Genomic DNA, 20,154 nt, shown 5'->3' with positions numbered 1-20,154 from the left:
TTTTTAAATTTTATATACATAATATGTAAAGCGACATGATATTTCGGTGAGATACGAGTTATCATTTCCATATTAAATGATAGACATTTAGAAAGGTAGTTACTGTTTGACAGACTTGTAATAATCATCTCTGACAGAAATATGACCTTCAATGTTGTTCAATAGTTTGTGTATTTCAATCCATCTCAATCAGAAATGTCACTTTTCCTCGTGAGGATAGCGGTAAATTTTCGGATTTATAAAACTAAAATAAGGGTTTCAGTTCTCCTCGGTGGACACAGCTGATAGCCCGAGGTGTTTTTGCTATAAGAACATACAAAGAAAAATGTTATTTACATTTAATAAGCTTAAAATAGTGTTATACACTATTTTTCTCCTTCAAACCCCCAAAGACCGAATAAAAATGTAGTGTTACAAAATACAATAGATCTAATACTAACGTCTTATAACAAGTGTAATTAATTATAATTGTGCTTTGCCAGCTTGAAAACAAAGTTCACATAATAGCAATTGTTAGTGTAAAGAGTTTTGTTCTTAGTAAGTTAAAACAAGATAAAAACTAAATAAAGTTTTAAGTATCAACAGGCTGCTTGGTTTATCACATGTTCTTCAACTTGTATAAAAACTAACTTGCACTTAAATAATATTTATATATATACACACATATATTAAGTTATAATATTGTTACTTCATAACGGCCTAGCATGGCCTCGCGCGTTAAGGCGTGCGCTTTGTGATCTAAGGGTCGCGAGTTCAAGCCCGAGTCGCGCCAAACATGCTCGCCCTCCCAGCCGTGGGGGGTTATGATGTTATGGTCAATCCCACTTTTCGTTGGTAAAAAAGTAGCCCAAGAGTTTCCGGTGGGTGGTGATGACTAGCTGCCTTCCCTCTAGTCTTACACTGCTAAATTAGAGACGGCTAGCACAGACAGCCCTCGAGTAGCTTTGTGCGAAATTCCAAAACAAACAAACAATTACTTCATAATCAAATTTTTGTTAACTGTACATTATTAAAATTGTCCGTTTTTACTAACCTTTTTTTTCTCAAAAACAATTTTTATTTACAAAATTTATATTCATTGTTAAAAAATAATTTAACTTTGTTCATTAATACAATAAGTTATTATTTTTTGTCTCCTTCGGTTTGTGTTTACAATGCATCTTTTAAGAAAGCCGAATTTTTATAGAAGTGAGTCGGACTTAGACACTTCTGTTCGCGTCGAGAAAGAGACAATAAAGTTGAATCTTGTAACACAGAAGGTGTTGGAAGATCCAAGATTCGTGTCACGATATACTACTGAATGCTGAAAACTCCAATTGTGATACGTTTTGATAGAAACATACAATCCCAATATTCGGTTAAGAGTAACTGAATTTTATTATTGATGCCTCTCGATTCCATGAAGGAACACAGGGACGCAATTTCTTGCGAATTCATTAACAGGCTGTTTTTTAAGTGAGTAGATTGTTAGCCCACCGCACAAACCCCAACCAGGAGGAGAAACCTTAGCTGTCTTTAATTTTGCAGTGTAAGACTAGAGGGAAGGCAGCTAGTCATCACCACCCACCGCCAACTCTTGGGCTACTCTTTTACCAACGAATAGTGGGATTGACCGTCACATTATAACGCCCCCACGGCTGAAAGGGCGAGCATGTTTAGCGCAACTGGGATGCGAACCCGTGACCCTCGGATTAAGAGTCGCACGCCTAACGCGCTCGGCCATGCCGGACACGTAACTGTAAAGACAACGGTTACTACTGTCTGGCTATCCTTCATCTAGTAATCATTTACAAGCCAGTGATAGCTTTGGCTAAAGTTTTGGGGATCTGTCCTAGTTCTTTCACCCATGTATTGCAAAAGATGTCATCAAAATTGAAAATACCAAATACTTACAAAAGTACTTTTATTACCACTTAACTTAACCATAAACTGATACTTAACCCTACACAAGTACATATGTATTTACTTATTAACTACATACTAAAACATAACCTTACAACAAAAGTACTTTAATACTTTTCTTTCAAACTTCATATGTGGACTTAATTTTTATATAAACACGATAACGTTCTTTGTAACATATCACATTAAATCATCGACCCATTTAAATTCTGAAAATTTATTAACCAACTTAATAAGATATGGTTTAATCACACAGTTTATTGTTGAACAGTTGATGGTTGTCTTCTTCACTCTGAATGACAACATCTACATGTATGTATACAGCTTGTTCCAATATTCTGATCATGTATGACGTCACAGTCCTTTCGACCAACCTTTACTTTACTGCCTCACGTGTTAACGTTTAATTACACCTATTATTAGGCTGCGTTACTGCAGCCAGTAAGGGTTTGTAAATGTGACAATATCTGGAATACATTTGATCTAATTCGATGTAAAATCCAGAGAATTTGTTTCCTTCTTCTATTTACTAGTATTCTGTTTTCAGAGTATAGGGGAATTTCTGTCGACACTCAAAGATCCATCTCCCGGTAACATAGTGGTATGTCTGCGAAACTTGAAACCGGATTACGATACTCGTGGTGGGCAGAGCACAGATAGCTCATTGTGCAGTTGTGTGTTTAACTACAAACAATTACAAACAAAAACTTGGAAGTCTTTCTGATGATTGTCAGGGCATATTGATAGCGCATAGAGACCCTTGACTATCATTATAAGTGTTGGTCTTGGTTTTTATAAAAAATATAGTTCATTTTTAATATCGAATTTTGCTGCTAAGTGGGGGGAAAGGTAATTCATCAATTATATTATACAGTTTTTTCAACTACACCGAACTTTTCTGTTAATGGGTAATTTTTATTGGATAGAGTTGGATGTTTGTTTTCATCTATTTATAAAAATGTAAATACCAAACGAGCTTCATTTGAAAAGGAGCGGCCCAACCAACCACCACCTCTTCATCTGATGCCTCTTTCTGCATAAATTACTTTTCATAACATATCTGTTAAAATCCCGTTAACTTCACAATCAGTATTGGTTTCCATAACTACCTGTTCATCGTTTTACATCTCCTACATAAGTTCTTCGTTTCATTACATATTTATTAACATGGATGGACATGTATGTTTTTATTATTAACCAAAGACTTAATTCCTAAAAATGATCAGTCACGTGCCATCTATAAATTCACATGTTTTAGTTATAAGAGTCGGTCCTACAAACACTCACATTTTGTTATACATTGCGTGAATATGGAGACAAAATAAGGTGTTGCTACCATGAATGAAAAACTAAGGTTCAGTTAGAACCTGGTAGATTGAGATATGTAGTTCATGATAAACAACAGCTAAGGATAAGTTAGAACCTGGTAGATTGAGATATGTAGTTCATGATAAACAACAGCTAAGGATCAGTTAGAACCTGATAAATTGAGATATGTAGTACAGGATGAACAACAAGTAAGGATCAGTTAGAACCTGGTAGATTGAAATATGTAGTACAAGATAAACAACAGCTAAGGATCAGTTAGAACCTGATAAATTGAGATATGTAGTACAGGATGAACAACAAGTAAGGATCAGTTAGAACCTGGTAGATTGAGATATGTAGTACAGGAAGAACAACAGCTAAGGATCAGTTAGAACCTGGTAGATTGAGATATGTAGTACAGGATGAACATCAAGTAAGGATCAGTTAGAACCTGGTAGATAAAGATATGTAGTACAGGATGAACAACAACTAAGGATCAGATAGAACCTTACAGATTGAGATATGTAGTACAGGATGAACTACAGGTAAAGATCAGTTAGAACCTGATAGATTGAGATATGTAGTACAGGATGAAAAACAGGTAAGGATCAGTTAGAACCTGATAGATTGAGATATGTAGCACAGAATGAATAACAACTAAGGATCAGTTAGAACCTGATAGATTGAGATATGTAGCACAGAATGAATAACAACTAAGAATCATTTAGAACCTGATAGATTGAGATATGTAGATGAATAACAACTAAGTCAGTACAGATGATATAACAACAAGCTAAGAATCAGTTAGAACCTGATAGATTGAGATATGTAGTACAGGATGAACAACAGCTAAAATCAGTTAGAACCTGATAGATTGAGATATGTAGTACAGGATGAAAAACAGGTAAGGATCAGTTAGAACCTGGTAGATTGAGATATGTAGTACAGGATGAACAACAAGAAAGGATGAGTTAGAACCTGGTAGATTGAGATATGTAGTACAGGATGAATAACATCAGTTAGAACCTGATAGATTGAGATATGTAGTACAGGATGAACAACAGGTAAGGATCAGTTAGAACCTGATAGATTGAGATATGTAGTACAGGATGAACAACAAGTAAGGATCAGTTAGAACCTGGTAGATTGAGATATGTAGTACAGGATGAACAACAACTAAGAATCATTTAGAACCTGATAGATTGAGATATGTAGTACAGAATGAATAACAACTAAGAATCATTTAGAACCTGATAGATTGAGATATGTAGTACAGGATGAACAACAAGTAGGGATCAGTTAGAACCTGGTAGATTGAGATATGTAGTACAGGATGAATAACAGCTAAGGATCAGTTAGAACCTGGTAGATAAAGATATGTAGTACAAGATGAACAACAGCTAAGGATCAGTTAGAACCTGATAGATTGAGATATGTAGTACAGGATGAACAACAGGTAAGGATCAGTTAGAACCTGGTAGATTGAGATATGTAGTACAGGATGAACAACAAGTAAGGATCAGTTAGAACCTGGTAGATTGAGATATGTAGTACAGGATGAACAACAACTAAGGATCAGTTAGAACCTGATAGATTGAGATATGTAGTACAGGATGAACAACAAGTAAGGATCAGTTAGAACCTGGTAGATTGAGATATGTAGTACAGGATGAACAACAAGTAAGGATCAGTTAGAACCTGGTAGATTGAGATATGTAGTACAGGATGAACAACAACTAAGGATCAGTTAGAACCTGGTAGATTGAGATATGTAGTACAGGATGAACAACAACAGGTAAGGATCAGTTAGAACCTGGTAGATTGAGATATGTAGTACAGGATGAACAACAACTAAGGATCAGTTAGAACCTGATAGATTGAGATATGTAGTACAGAATGAATAACAACTAAGAATCATTTAGAACCTGATAGATTGAGATATGTAGTACAGGATGAACATTAACTCAGAATCAGTCAGAACCTGATAGATTAAGATATGTAGTACAGAATGAATAACAGCTAAGATCAGTTAGAACCTGATAGATTGAGATATGTAGTACAGGATGAACAACAGGTAAGGATCAGTTAGAACCTGGTAGATTGAGATATGTAGTACAGGATGAACAACAAGTAAGGATCAGTTAGAACCTGGTAGATTGAGATATGTAGTACAGGATGAACAACAACTAAGGATCAGTTAGAACCTGATAGATTGAGATATGTAGTACAGGATGAACAACAACTAAGGATCAGTTAGAACCTGATAGATTGAGATATGTAGTACAGGATGAACAACAAGTAAGGATCAGTTAGAACCTGGTAGATTGAGATATGTAGTACAGGATGAATAACAACTAAGGATCAGTTAGAACCTGGTAGATTGAGATATGTAGTACAGGATGAACAACAGCTAAGGATCAGTTAGAACCTGATAGATTGAGATATGTAGTACAGGATGAACAACAAGTAAGGAAGTTTAGAACCTGGTAGATTGAGATATGTAGTACAGGATGAACAACAAGTAAGGATCAGTTAGAACCTGGTAGATTGAGATATGTAGTACAGGATGAACAACAACTAAGGATCAGTTAGAACCTGATAGATTGAGATATGTAGTACAGAATGAACAACAACTAAGAATCAGTTAGAACCTGATAGATTGAGATATGTAGTACAGGATGAACAACAAGTAAGGATCAGTTAGAACCTGGTAGATTGAGATATGTAGTACAGGATGAACAACAGCTAAGGATCAGTTAGAACCTGGTAGATTGAGATATGTAGTACAGGATGAACAACAACTAAGGATCAGTTAGAACCTGATAGATTGAGATATGTAGTACAGGATGAACAACAGGTAAGGATCAGTTAGAACCTGGTAGATTGAGATATGTAGTACAGGATGAACAACAAGTAAGGATCAGTTAGAACCTGGTAGATTGAGATATGTAGTACAGGATGAACAACAACTAAGGATCAGTTAGAACCTGATAGATTGAGATATGTAGTACAGAATGAACAACAACTAAGGATCAGTTAGAACCTGATAGATTGAGATATGTAGTACAGGATGAACAACAACTAAGGATCAGTTAGAACCTGGTAGATTGAGATATGTAGTACAGGATGAATAACAACTAAGAATCAGTTAGAACCTGATAGATTGAGATATGTAGTACAGGATGAACAACAAGTAAGGATCAGTTAGAACCTGGTAGATTGAGATATGTAGTACAGGATGAACAACAGCTAAGGATCAGTTAGAACCTGGTAGATTGAGATATGTAGTACAGGATGAACAACAGCTAAGGATCAGTTAGAACCTGATAGATTGAGATATGTAGTACAGGATGAACAACAGGTAAGGATCAGTTAGAACCTGATAGATTGAGATATGTAGTACAGGATGAACAACAGTAAGGATCAGTTAGAACCTGGTAGATTGAGATATGTAGTACAGGATGAACAACAACTAAGGATCAGTTAGAACCTGGTAGATTGAGATATGTAGTACAGGATGAACAACAAGTAAGGATCAGTTAGAACCTGGTAGATTGAGATATGTAGTACAGGATGAACAACAACTAAGGATCAGTTAGAACCTGATAGATTGAGATATGTAGTACAGGATGAACAACAGCTAAGGATCAGTTAGAACCTGATAGATTGAGATATGTAGTACAGGATGAACAACAACTAAGAATCAGTTAGAACCTGATAGATTGAGATATGTAGTACAGAATGAACAACAACAAGGATCAGTTAGAACCTGGTAGATTGAGATATGTAGTACAGGATGAACAACAAGTAAGGATCAGTTAGAACCTGATAGATTGAGATATGTAGTACAGGATGAACAACAGGTAAGGATCAGTTAGAACCTGGTAGATTGAGATATGTAGTACAGGATGAACAACAAGTAAGGATCAGTTAGAACCTGGTAGATTGAGATATGTAGTACAGGATGAAAAACAGGTAAGGATCAGTTAGAACCTGGTAGAGTGAGATATGTATTACAGGATGAACAACAAGTAAGGATCAGTTAGAACCTGGTAGATTGAGATATGTAGTACAGGATGAACAACAGCTAAGAATCAGTTAGAACCTGATAGATTGAGATATGTGGTGCAACGAAGGATCAGTTAGAACCTGGTAAATTGAGATTCTTCGATCTGATGGTCGACATCGAATGTTCGATAATCCCAGAGTTCTTAACACTTGGTACAATCTGTGTACTTCGATATTTACGAACAGCTTACTTGAGTGCATGTTGTTAAACATTTTCAGTCGACTTGTTTGTGCTTTGTTTTCGGAATTGCGCACAAGCTAAACATTGGGCTATTTTTCTTCTGTTTACCTGGAGTATCCAAACCCGGTTTCTATCGGTGTGAGTCTACAAACATACCGTTTTGTCACAGAGGAGACTCAGTCCACTTGTAATGTGAAAACGTCGTTTGTTCTCGTATTTATACTGAGACCACAGAGGTTAATCGAAAATACACTTTGATCATTTAGAACACGTAGTCAGAATATTTGTGAAGACGTGCCTTGTTTCAGCTCGGGATGTTCATGTTAATGACAAATAGATGAAATGAACTTATGATGAAAATCTCGTGATTACCATTATCGAGATAAAGGTCAGTATCCAAAGAAGAAACCACCATGTTTAAACAGGTTTCACTTTTTATAGTTGTACAACTCTAGCTTTTAAATAAAAATACTTTGGAAAGTTCTTGAATCTCGATCAGGTTTTATACGTGTTAAGATATTATAAATGTGACTAGATTCTGAAACTTTGATGTGTGCTGCTATCAGAAGGTTCGTGAAGATCTTTATTAGTTCCAACCAGTAAGAATGTTTAAGTTCCCTTTGTTGTATGGTATATTACCGATGCTGTTCTTAGGTAAACATCAGTATTAGATCGACTATGTATTTTTCTGTGTTGTTTTTCTATCCTTCTGGTGATAATCTGTTCATATTACTGTTATTGAGATGAGATATTAAGCGAAGATACAAAGGGACATTGAGTAGTTGTCCGTGACAACACCTGGTTTTGTAAACATGATATTTTTTGTGGTATCTACTCTATGATGTCCTGAACGTTGAGTAAAGCATTTTGGATGACAAGGTATTGCTGCCAGACTTCATCCCAGATAAACATTAGACACAAGTAAGGTTGAAAGTATAATATTGATCCATTCCGGAGAAAAAAGATCTATTAGTTATCGCAGTCCTGACTGGATTTCTTTTCTTGAACAAAGTTGAACTGACAACATCTGATGTTCCACTAGATGTACAAAGAAACATCCAGATTCATAACTTGAGGCTGCAGTTTTCTGAGCGTATAAAGAAACGAATACTGTGTTAAGTAAGCTGAAGATTTTCATCAAATCGGACATGAGATGAAGATAAATATTTATATGATGAATAATATTCAACCAATGGCATGTAGCTGTAAGGTTTCTTATTCCAGAGAGATTCTGTGAATAAGAAATAAACTTTTATTCAAATTTAGAAAGACTGTATAATTTACTACTGCACTTCAAACAAAGAGTAACACTACTTTCTACAGAACATCGTAACCTCCTGATGGGTAGTAGGTGATGTTAACTAGTTGTATTTACTCCAGTCTGTAGCTGCTAAATTAGGGACGGATACCATAGACAGCTCACGAGAGCAGCTTTACATAAAATTAGAAACAAAAACATATCTTCATGAACCTTCACTAGATGCATAATGATGTCTCATCAGAATATGAAGTGTGAAAGTTCTACTAAACTAATGATCGTGACGAGTACAGACATCAAAAACGTTTATGAATGATAAATAAAAACAAGTATATTCTGTGAATCAAACATCGTCAAAAGGAACAACGAAAAGTAAATTTCAGTAAACAGTGTTAAATATCTCTGTTAAGTATTCTCGTCCTGAAACTAGATTTGTAAATACGGAAAAAAAATAAAATATATACAGAGAATCAGTTATTGTACAAAAAACACATCTTCATTATTTTCAAATATTTACCCGAAAAATAAGTTTACCTTTGTTTATATTTCAAGAATAAGCAGACATATTACATATCGAAAAGATATATCGTATATTTCATACAAAATTGTATAGAATGAAAATTGACATAGTTTCAATCTTATTATGTATGTAAACCCAAAATAATAATTTTGATACACATATAAACATGCGTTGAGTGTTAATGGGTGTTTATTTATTCATACACGTTTTGTAAAGCCCCTCATCATTTGCATACAAAAAATTAATAAACCATGTATCCTCCACTGGTTCAGTCGAAAGTCTAAAGGCTTAAAACGCTGAAAGCCTGTGTTTGCCCACATGTGGTGGGCACAACACAGATAGCCCAATCTGTAGTTTTGTGCTTAGCTAAAACAATACTAACCACGTGACGTGTTAGTTAACTGTTTCAAACATGTAAATGCACAGACATACTGATATCAATGATCATGTTAGTGGATATCTGTCCAACAGGTACACTGTACACAAAGTTCGTGTAAGCTGCACACCTTGCAACACATGATTAAGTTTTAACAACGAATTAAATGTTTGTTTATTGCTATTTACTTAGTGTTATAGATGTATTAAATTTATGATTATAGTGTGTGTGTCTTTAAACGTGTGACAACTAAGATACAATGTTCAATTTCCTGTATTCTATTTCTAACACACACTTTCACTGTTTTCTGGTGTATTCCAGAACCAGAATATCTGAGCCTTTTGAAATGGTTACAGTTTCTCCTTAACAACAACACTGTACACTTTTATCCAGTAAGAAAACATGACATGAATAACAAGTGCTGGGTGATCAGTAACTTAGTCAGTTAAATTCCTTTTTATTTATTTATTTAATGAGTGAACACAAACACGAGTTATATGACTACAAAATACTGACGAACAGGAACTTGAGATATTGTGTGTGTGGCGATATTACCTGGATTTTCCCCGGATATTGTCATTAATATAGCCAGTTTAATTATAACACATACCGTTTCTCCTGATAGCAGCCACAATTCTGAAATTACCATCTCTATCTAGTAGGTGAACTCCTGTAATGTTTCCACATACTAAATCCACCATACAAACTACAATGAGTAACTTTAAATTGTCCTCTGTAAAATGTTAACAGAAAGCGTTACTTGGTATAAAAATAATACACGGTGAAACTTTACAGTGAAAATATCAAGGAGTTAAAATTGTGTTAATCTGAATGTAAGCGACGGTTTTACGTGTGGTGAAAGTTTATTCAATTTCTTGTTGATTGTAAACGTCAATCATAAATCACGAATGAATTAATTTATGGATCATGTTGGCGAAGCATTATTATAATTAATGTACTTGTCATCAGACATGAACGTTAAACCTACCACACTTATAATACTATATTCTATAGCCAGTCCTGTGGAAAGTTTCAACAATTAAAAGGATACATAATAATAGTATTCAAATCACACTAATTCGGTCGTATCTATTGGACACGACGCGTTTCACTCAGTCCAGAGCTCATCAATAAAGTGCATTATTAAAAGATATAATATGACTAATACTGGTATGTGATAATTGGATTTATTTGATTGTTACGAAAGTTACAGAATGGCTAGTTGTGTTTTACATCCCAGGATCATCGAAACCTGGTTTTTAATGTCATGATACTGAATACTTACTACTGAGCCACCAGTGGTGAGAGTGAAAGATGTTTCTTGTTTGTTTTTTATAGAAAGTGATTAAAATGATGTTCAACACAAGGCAGTGTTTAAAATGATTTATGGCAGTCGTTTGAATATTACCTTACTTTCATAAGGAACAAAATAATGAATTAGCCTTGCTGTAAGTAACAAAGTGACCCATGGTGGTTATGATGACCATGTCTGGAACGAATGTTTTGTGGTATTCATTTCGTCATCGTCCAGACCAGCTGTGCTCCACACACTGGACACATGTTTTTTATTACAACAGTGAAGGTGAAATCCTACTATTTAGTCTGACAAGAAACGGAATAGGGTGGTAATGTGAACTATCTGCCTCCACTATAGTTTGTCTTTTCAGATTTAGCGCAAATAGCATCGATATAGGTTTTTGAGAAATTCAACAAATAAACATCAAGCAAGATGCCATATTTTAAATATGTTAATTAGTTGTGTGTAGGTGAACAGCGTGTACTTCAACCACATCTGACAACTTTCTTTTCAAATATTTTGTAATATTTGATGGTGTTTGACTGATAGAAAGGCTAGAAAAGGATCACGTGATTTTTATTATGTTTTTCGGGAAATATATTTATGTCTCATATGAAAACAATTCTAGTTCTTCTTTATTTGTAGTTAAGCACAAATCTACATAATGGATTATCTCTGTTTTGCCCACCACATATATCTAAACCCGGATTCTAGCGTTGGAAATTCGCAGTCATATCTTTGTGCCACTAGGAGGCAAGAGAACTTTCTAAAGATATATTGATTTTTGTTAATTTTTAGTGAAAAAGCCATGCCTTGTACCAGAAACACAAAACTGTATGTTGTAAAAAGTTCTCTCCAGGTGTTACTGCTGGAAAAAAGTTTGACGTTTTTATCTCTAAATATTGTTTTGTTTCTTTGTTTGGAAATTCTCACAAAGTTACAAAAGGAATATCGGTGTATAGTTGTCCTTAATGTTGAACCTATAGACTCTGGTTTACACTCTCTTACGTATTTAAATCTCGATCATAAATGAGCTAAAACAGTTTGTGTATTTTCATCCGAACTGCTACGTTAGCGCAATCTCTTGCTTAAAATGATTCTATATATGATTTTTATTATAAAAACATATTTTAGTCTTGAAAACAAATTCTTGTAATTTTAGATCAACGTTAAGCCGAAGTTCAAGACTAAATGATGCCATTTACTATAAACAGTTTTATAATACTGTTGATTAACTATGACGCTGGCATTTCTTTCTATGTGGTTTTCGCTAATTTGCATAATAAAAATATTTTGTCAGACATTTGCACACACACGTGGATATGTAATACCTAGGTGCACACCTTCAGTGTGGGTACAACATCTCGGTGTCTAGGTTCTTTTTTCTTGGTGCTATGTCAATTACTCTTCTTTACTCTGTAGTTTCTCACCATATTTCTCATTGAAAAGATGTGCACACACGTGGATAAGTAATAATACCTCATGTAGTATGTGTACAAAATTTTAAGTTTCTAGGTTTTTTTCTCTTGTAGTTATGGGGGGTCACACACAAACCTAAAGCCTCGGACTTTTCTTTTTGTGGATCAGTTTGTTGCTACATGACAACACTTTAAAATATGTGTTTTAGAATTCACGGATTAAACATTTGATTAATTAATTAATTAAATTCGATAAATTTACAACATTCATACATATATTCAGTAAAAATAAAATTAACGCAAGGACAGTTAGATAGCAAATGAAAATATGAATGCTAATACAGGGTCTTTTACACTGAGCGTTTCGACGACATATGTAACAGGACTTGAGAAATCCTAAACATAATTAGAGGCGCTCAGGTCAGATATTCTTGCCAAAAAACAGCGAGATTAATGAAATGGTAACGTGATATAAAGAAATCATAGAGTACTTTTAGTTTTTCTGTCACTCATAATAACGATAAATTAATAATAATTCTACTTTTTATCGGAAGCTTTAACAATAATATATATAAATTTAGAATATCATCACATGTTGCATATTCTTCCAGAAGTAAGTATACACTGGGAAGGTATAAACGATTTATTTTGTTTTTCATACAAACATGCAAGAGGATTATCTGCGCTATTCGTTCCGAATTTAGCAATTAAGACTACAGAGAAGGAACTAGTTATCACCCCCCGACCTCTTGAATTACTCATTTAACAACGAATATTGGGCTTGACAGTCAAATTAATTGCTTGTAATTGACTTACTTCTTGGAATAATACTTTCTTCAAAAGGTCATGAGTAACCAGTTAGACTTTACAGTTTGCTTGAATATTATGATATCACAGATCAGGTCATGACAGTTTGTTGAAACACCGCTTTATCTGAAACAGGTCGGAGGCCCGGCATGGCCAGATGAGATAAGGCGTTCGACTCATAATCTGAAGATCGCGGGTTCGAATCCTCGTTGCACTAAACATGTTCGCCCTTTCAGCCGCAGGGGTGTTATAATGGTATGATCAATCCCTCTATTCGATGGTAAAAGAGTAGCCCAATAGTTGGTGGTGAGTGGTGATGACTAACTGCCTTTCCTCTGGTCTTACACTACTAAATTAGGGAAGGCTAGCGCAGATAGCCCTCGAGTAGCTTTACGCGAATGGACCCGGCATGGCCTAGCGCATTAAGGCGTGCGCTTCGTAATCTGAGGGTCGTGGGTTCGCGACCGAGTCGCGCCAAACATGCTCGCCCTCCCAGCCGTGGGGGGCGTTATAATGTGACGGTCAATCCCACTATTCGTTGGTACAAGAGTAGCCCAAAAGTTGCCGGTGGGTGGTGATAACTAGCTGCCTTCCCTCTAGTCTTACACTGCTAAATTAGGGACGGCTAGCACAGATAGCCCTCGAGTAGCTTTGTGCGAAATTCCAAAAACAAACAAACAAAACTTTACGCGAAATTAAAAAATACAAAAACAAAACAAGAAAATAAACTGAAAGAGGTCAGGACAATAGAGCGATCGCCACTCTTGATTAGAATTTTTCAAGTGATGGAGGCTTTGACAGAGCAAAAGAGCAAAGGTCTGAGGAGGAAAATGTAACAACTTTTGAAACAAATTTAGCCTGAAATGTGCCATGATGCAAATAAGATAAAAAATCTTATTAAATTTCTTTGGCACTTGATTCAAACAGGTTCTCAGATGTTTGAACTAGCACAAAATGTCTGAGATTATGTAAGCATGCACTCAGAGTAGACACATTTTATAGAAAAGATTACAAATATGTATGCCAACCTCCTTGTATACATTGTACCAACTGTGCACTAATACTTAAATCTATAGCAACAACATAAATTTCGCATTAAATTTTATATAATGATATACATATGAACTTCAGGAATACATTTTATTGAATAAACAAAGAACTGAACCACACACTACATCACACTTGTTTATACTTTGAAGTTTCAACTAAATACCAAATTCACATACATATAAGTATCTCTAGATAACAAATCAACTAACAAGTTATGTGTCCATATATTTATATATGTTAAGTCAGGTAAAGTAAGAGTTTCTTAATGATTGTTTCACTATACAGAACAACAGTGTTTTGTATCGTTTTAATAATTATTTGTTTGATTTTGTTCACAGTGGACTCTTTTTATCTAACGGAAGAACTTTTTATCTTGTACACAGTCAGCTTAATGTTTGTTTTGAAGTAATCCTACATGATTTACATATTGTCTGTTATTCATTATGAACTAAATAAAATTGTTCATAATTTATCAAGTCATCTCATAAGTGATGCCCGAAATTTCAATACAGAAAGTGCATCATAATTTCTGTCTTTGTAGAAGGTTTTAATTACTAAAATATGTAGTAGAACGTGTATGAAAATGTTCAGACAAATAAAAGAAACTATCCCAACGCTACTGTTTCAGATCATTAATCAAATAAACCCTTACAAAGATGGATGTGTCTGAGGAGGTATACGATGTTTTATGAGTTTAAAAAAAAGGCAGCAGAAATCACAAAACAACATTCAAGGTGTTTATGGTGCGGATTCTCTCAATGAAAGTAAACGTTGAACGTAGTTTCAGAAGTTTATATCAGGTGACTACAGCTTAAGTTTAATGATGATTTGCTGCTGGCTGCACTTGTTGAAGACTGTACTGTAGCATTTGAAGAACTAGCACAGAAGATTAATTCAACAGTTCACTATCATCTGCAACAACTTGGAAGCCAACCTTAGAGCATGAATGAACATTTGCACTTCTCTGCACTCGTGTGAACGAAACTCACCTTTTTTGGACATGTTAGTGACTGGAGATGAAAAATGGATATATTATAAAAATGTTAAGAGCCACAAACAATGACTCAGTTCAGGTAAACTGGCTAAACTACAGCCCAAAATGGACCTCCACCCTTGAAAAGTCTTGTTAATATTGCATAACTTCAAGTCATAACGGGTACTAAATAAATTACTGAAGTTGGGTCAACATAGAAGTTAGAGCTAATGAATGGCTTAATGCTAATGATTAGGGTATAATTTTATATAATTTAAACATTCTATCGTTTGTTTTCAAAGGTATCTCTATGAACATTCTTTACGTATACTTTACTGCGGCTATTTTTACATCAGCTTAACTATAATACATGTAAATCTCTTTACTATGTGTAGGAATTACAGATTGTAAGTACGGAGGTAACTCACTTTCAATATCGTCTAATACTTTTTATAATATACTTGGAGCTATAAAGTATGAACTCAACTTTCTGTCTACAGTTACACACAATGCTTGTACTGACTTAGCTAACTCAGTCCCACTATTTTCAACTGAAATTATTAATTCTAGAATTGAAAACTAACATTACAATTCCTGCCTTATGAAACTCAGTCTGTCTTATTCTAGTATGTATCAAACTGTTTGTAATATTTACTAATGCTCTATCTAGACACGCTTTTAATTTCCTGTTCATGTAATTCAAGTGTCTGGTTTAATGAATTCATTATAGTCATCTGTCCACCTATTAAATGAATCATTTCTCTGGATACTTGTCTTTGATGGTCTACTTTCTTGTTTAATTCACGTAAATCATCTGTGGTTGTGGTTCAAAACAAAACTTTCAGAACATTTCCACCTGCATCTATTAAATTACGTTTCTGCTGAGTCAGATCTGAAATCTAAACGTTATCTTTAATATCCTTTAATCTTGATAACAAATCTTCTATCTTAACAAGATGTCGTCTAACTAAGATCTTATACTTCTGAATTAACCCTTGCTGTAAAATCCTTACTAAAATACAACAGTTAAACAACTTACAGGCTCAGTTTGTTTTATTAAACAATTTTTTGCTATGTGGCTAACCTTACCACACTTAAAACACTGCAAGTCCTCGCACTTATTTTGTCCGTTTCGCCAGTTTACTGTTTCATTCATACTCTTACTTATCATACTTATTACAGACTGCTTGTGTTTGTATATCTGTTGCTCTCTTGTTTTCTCGATTAAATCTAATAAGGTTGCTCGTTGGGTATTGGATTCATTAACATCACTCCGAGCTCTATCGCTAAGCGACCTTCGCTCATACTCAGACTTTAGTGTATCTTGGATCATCATATAATTTAAGTTCTATGTAATCTATTACCTTGCTCTTGTAGCTTATGTCCAAACACTCGAACAGACTCGCCTTTTTCTTGATTCATATTTCGTAATTGTGCCATGATTGTGCTTGGCGTTTCTCGTTTACCATATTCCTCTGTCAGCATACGTATTAAAAACTGAAAATCTACAGTTTCACACAATGCCTCAATGAAACGTTTTGCTTTTCCTGCTGTTCTCAGTCACAAAATGTCTGATTTCTGTGCATCAGTCTAACCTGATATTCTAACAGCTTCATTTAATGCATCTATAAAACTTTCGACATCCTCGTCGAGCTTACAGTGAAAAAAGGTATCGTGCCGTTAAGTGTGTAGTGCCTTACAAACCTACTTGAGTGGGTGTATCTGAAACAGCTTCCACATAATCATCAGCCCTTCTGGTAGTAGTAGTGTCCAGTGCCTCACAACCTACTTGAGTAAGTGGATCTGACACAGCTTCCACATTATCATCAGCCCTTCTAGTAGTAGTGGTGTCTATGCCAGCAGTAGCCACAGTTACTTATTTAATTTTATTTTCTACTTACCCTACCTATAGAACCTTAAACTAACTTCTCTACCTCAAATTCTTTCTTTATTTTAACCCACCTGTTGTTAGTTACTCCAACAATATCCTCCAAGACTTCACCAATCACGTAACGGTGAGAAGGCAGGCCGAGTGGTTGGTTTAGCTCAACTGTTGGAACTTCGACTGACAGTACGTGTTGTTACACGACTTATTTATTTTAAGTGAGGATGTAGTGGGTGAATGGAGCAAACAGATACTAACTGTCTTACCTCTTGTCTTACACTGCAAAATTAGGGACGGGTAGCGCAGATAGCCCACCTTTAGCTTTACGTGAAATTCAAACCAAACCACGTCGATAGAACATCAGAATTAGTTATCATAAAATGGTTAATAAAGATAAATTATTGTTACTCAAGAGCTTGAAACCATTGATGTTGAATATAAGTACAGTTTGAATTTCAAAGGTATTAAAGATATATCGCTGATGTATTTTCAAGGTAGCTGATGGGGGAATAATCTTCCAAAACTGACATTTATCAAATACAGTTGACGAACTAACCGATAGATTGGACTCGATATTTGTTTTTAGTATTTTAAACGATTTATCTACTGAGTAATTAAGAAAGATAAATTAATAGCGGAAACGCTAAATATTTTAAAATCCTGTATGGATATAGGTTGACGTACCATAACGAGTAGAAGACAACTAATATACAATTTATAGATACATAACATAGAATAGGAAACTGTCCAATGACTTTGTATTTAGTTATTGAATATCCAGTACGTTATCTCAGTAAGCAAACCACTTGACCATTGTACAAGGTATCCAGGGTTCAATACCAACCTTACTAGTAAGTGATGTAGGGGTGAAGTTTGTAGAGCACTTGCATAATGTACGACAGATAATATGACATAAAAATGAAATTACCACACCAAGAAGCTTTATTCCAATTAGAGGACGAGACTTTATTTTAGTAACACACATACTAAAACATATACAATCTTAAATTCATTTGAAAAATGAAACTTTAATAAAATTCTGTACTTCTTCAGACAGAACAGTGTAAAAATAATACATATAGTGTCTTCTTCACGGAGAATAATAGAATAATCAAGTATGTGTTGATAAACCAGGAAGCTACGGAGGGAAAGAAAAGACAGCAATACATTACTTCTAATTGTACTACAGTTGGTCAGCTGCATAAATGATACACGTAAAGCAATGTTTCTAGTATTGTATTTTTATATTGTACTGATTTCTGATTTGAGTGACAATGAAGATATGGTGCATAATGGGAGATTTTTAATTTTATATTATTGGATTAAGAGAGAAATAGAAACCAGTATAAATAAAGAGAGCCAACAAAATCATAATAAACAAATTTTATCATGAACCACAGAAGTGTTTCATAAAATGGATCACAACAAAACCGTATAGAATGTGACGACGAAAAACACCTTAAATAGTAAATATTCAAGTCAGTTAAAACACTTTAAACCCTTTGTTTGTTTATTACTAAGACTATACACATATAAAAATATGTAAAAATAAAAGCAGTACAAAACGACCCATTTAAAAATGTTAAATATGAGGTGAAAGAAGAATTATCAGCCCATAACACATAAATATATTTATATGTAACATATAGATACTGAAATTCTTTCTACATTATACACTCGGTCACCTCTAGTGGCACAGCGGTGCATCTATGAATTTATAACGCTAGAAACCTAGTTTCGATACCCGTGGTCCCCATGTAATTTTGTGTTTAATTCTAAACAAACGGTGTTTTCAAGTAGCCAACCCCTATATTATATATGAAGAGAAGTAGTAAATAAATCAATACACATAATATCAAATTTATTACACACATCGTATAATAATTACTTTAAAATACACGAAGAAATATTTATAGTGACATTTTAGTCTTACATGTTTCATTTGAAAGACTGCTGTCGTACTTGTTATACTCACGTAAAGGAAGTTGTGTCTTGTATATAGTTTTACTTTACTATACATACATAATGTCGTTACACGGCAGCTATTAATGTTCAATATATTCTCAAACAAATCTCCATCTGCAGTTTAACATTTTATATTTCAAACAAATGCTATCAAATAGTCAATAGTACAGTAAATCATCACGTACCGTATCAACGGCTAAAAGGGCGAGCATGTTTGGTGTGACGGGGATCCGGACTCGCGATCCTCAGATTACCCTTATGCACCTGGCTATGCCGGGCCCGTTTTAATTTGGGATACATTGAGTCGTTAATAGGTTAATTCACTTTCAAAGACCGACTAATGGTATGTATGTAGTATTTAATGTTACACTTATATATCAAAACTCACACTACAGCACGTGACCCATAGGTTGCTAGTTGAGCACCCTAAGTACTTACAAGTGCTACAAGTGTTGTGTAATTGAGTGTAGGAATGTAAAGAGCGTGCTTAGATGTTTGATTATAAATATAAAGAGAACCACAAAATTTTTATTAGTTTGTTTTTAGTAGCATCTATTTCTGTAGAGGGCATGCTTAGATGTTTGATTATATTTACACAACCCCCTTCAAACATGTGGTCAGCTATTGGTCAGTTACTTCTTTTTTCTTCTTTGTGAACCTGACGATGACCGAAAAAGGTCGAAAAGTTGTTCGCTCCTCTACATAACTAAATTTATCAACCAATACCAGCCATTTTAAAATATGTACTTTTCTCTACAAGTTGTTTTTCTCGTCATCACGGATTTAAAAAAATGTGTTTGTTTTTTCCCCAATAACACGTAACTAAATACATGAAACCCAGTTTATGTGTGTCTGTGTACGTATGAAGACCTTTTCACATCTCAGAACACATCAGTTCATTATACACGTATGGACAACACAAAACCACCCGAGCAGAACATTTAATATACTGAAACGAAACATAAAAACTAAAACAATTTAAAGTTTCTATCTTACAGTAAACAAAAGATCTTAAAAAAGATAAATACAATGGAAGCTATACCCGTTAACGAAATAAATACAAAAACAAACAGATACAATGGACGGTACATGTAATTAAACCGATGTTCAAAAACATAAAAACAACACACAATAACAATACATTTG

At 34.5% G+C, this 20,154-nt stretch overlaps 1 long non-coding RNA gene across 1 annotated transcript; it reads right to left on the bottom strand.

Annotated features, from left to right (window-relative positions):
* Positions 1-35: 35 nt before the first annotated feature.
* Positions 36-16,807, bottom strand: LOC143241814 (uncharacterized). Its single transcript, XR_013022286.1, has 2 exons — positions 16,523-16,807; positions 36-303 (listed from the first exon to the last, which is right to left on the bottom strand). It is a non-coding gene; the product is annotated as an uncharacterized LOC143241814 (long non-coding RNA).
* Between the last annotated feature and the right edge of the window lie 3,347 nt (positions 16,808-20,154).

Source organism: Tachypleus tridentatus, unplaced genomic scaffold (genome assembly GCF_004210375.1).
Source record: "Tachypleus tridentatus isolate NWPU-2018 unplaced genomic scaffold, ASM421037v1 Hic_cluster_1, whole genome shotgun sequence".
Classification (NCBI taxonomy): Eukaryota; Metazoa; Arthropoda; class Merostomata; order Xiphosura; family Limulidae; genus Tachypleus; species Tachypleus tridentatus.
The sequence above is the reverse complement of the archived record's forward strand: the minus strand, read 5'-3'. Positions and strand labels throughout refer to the sequence as shown.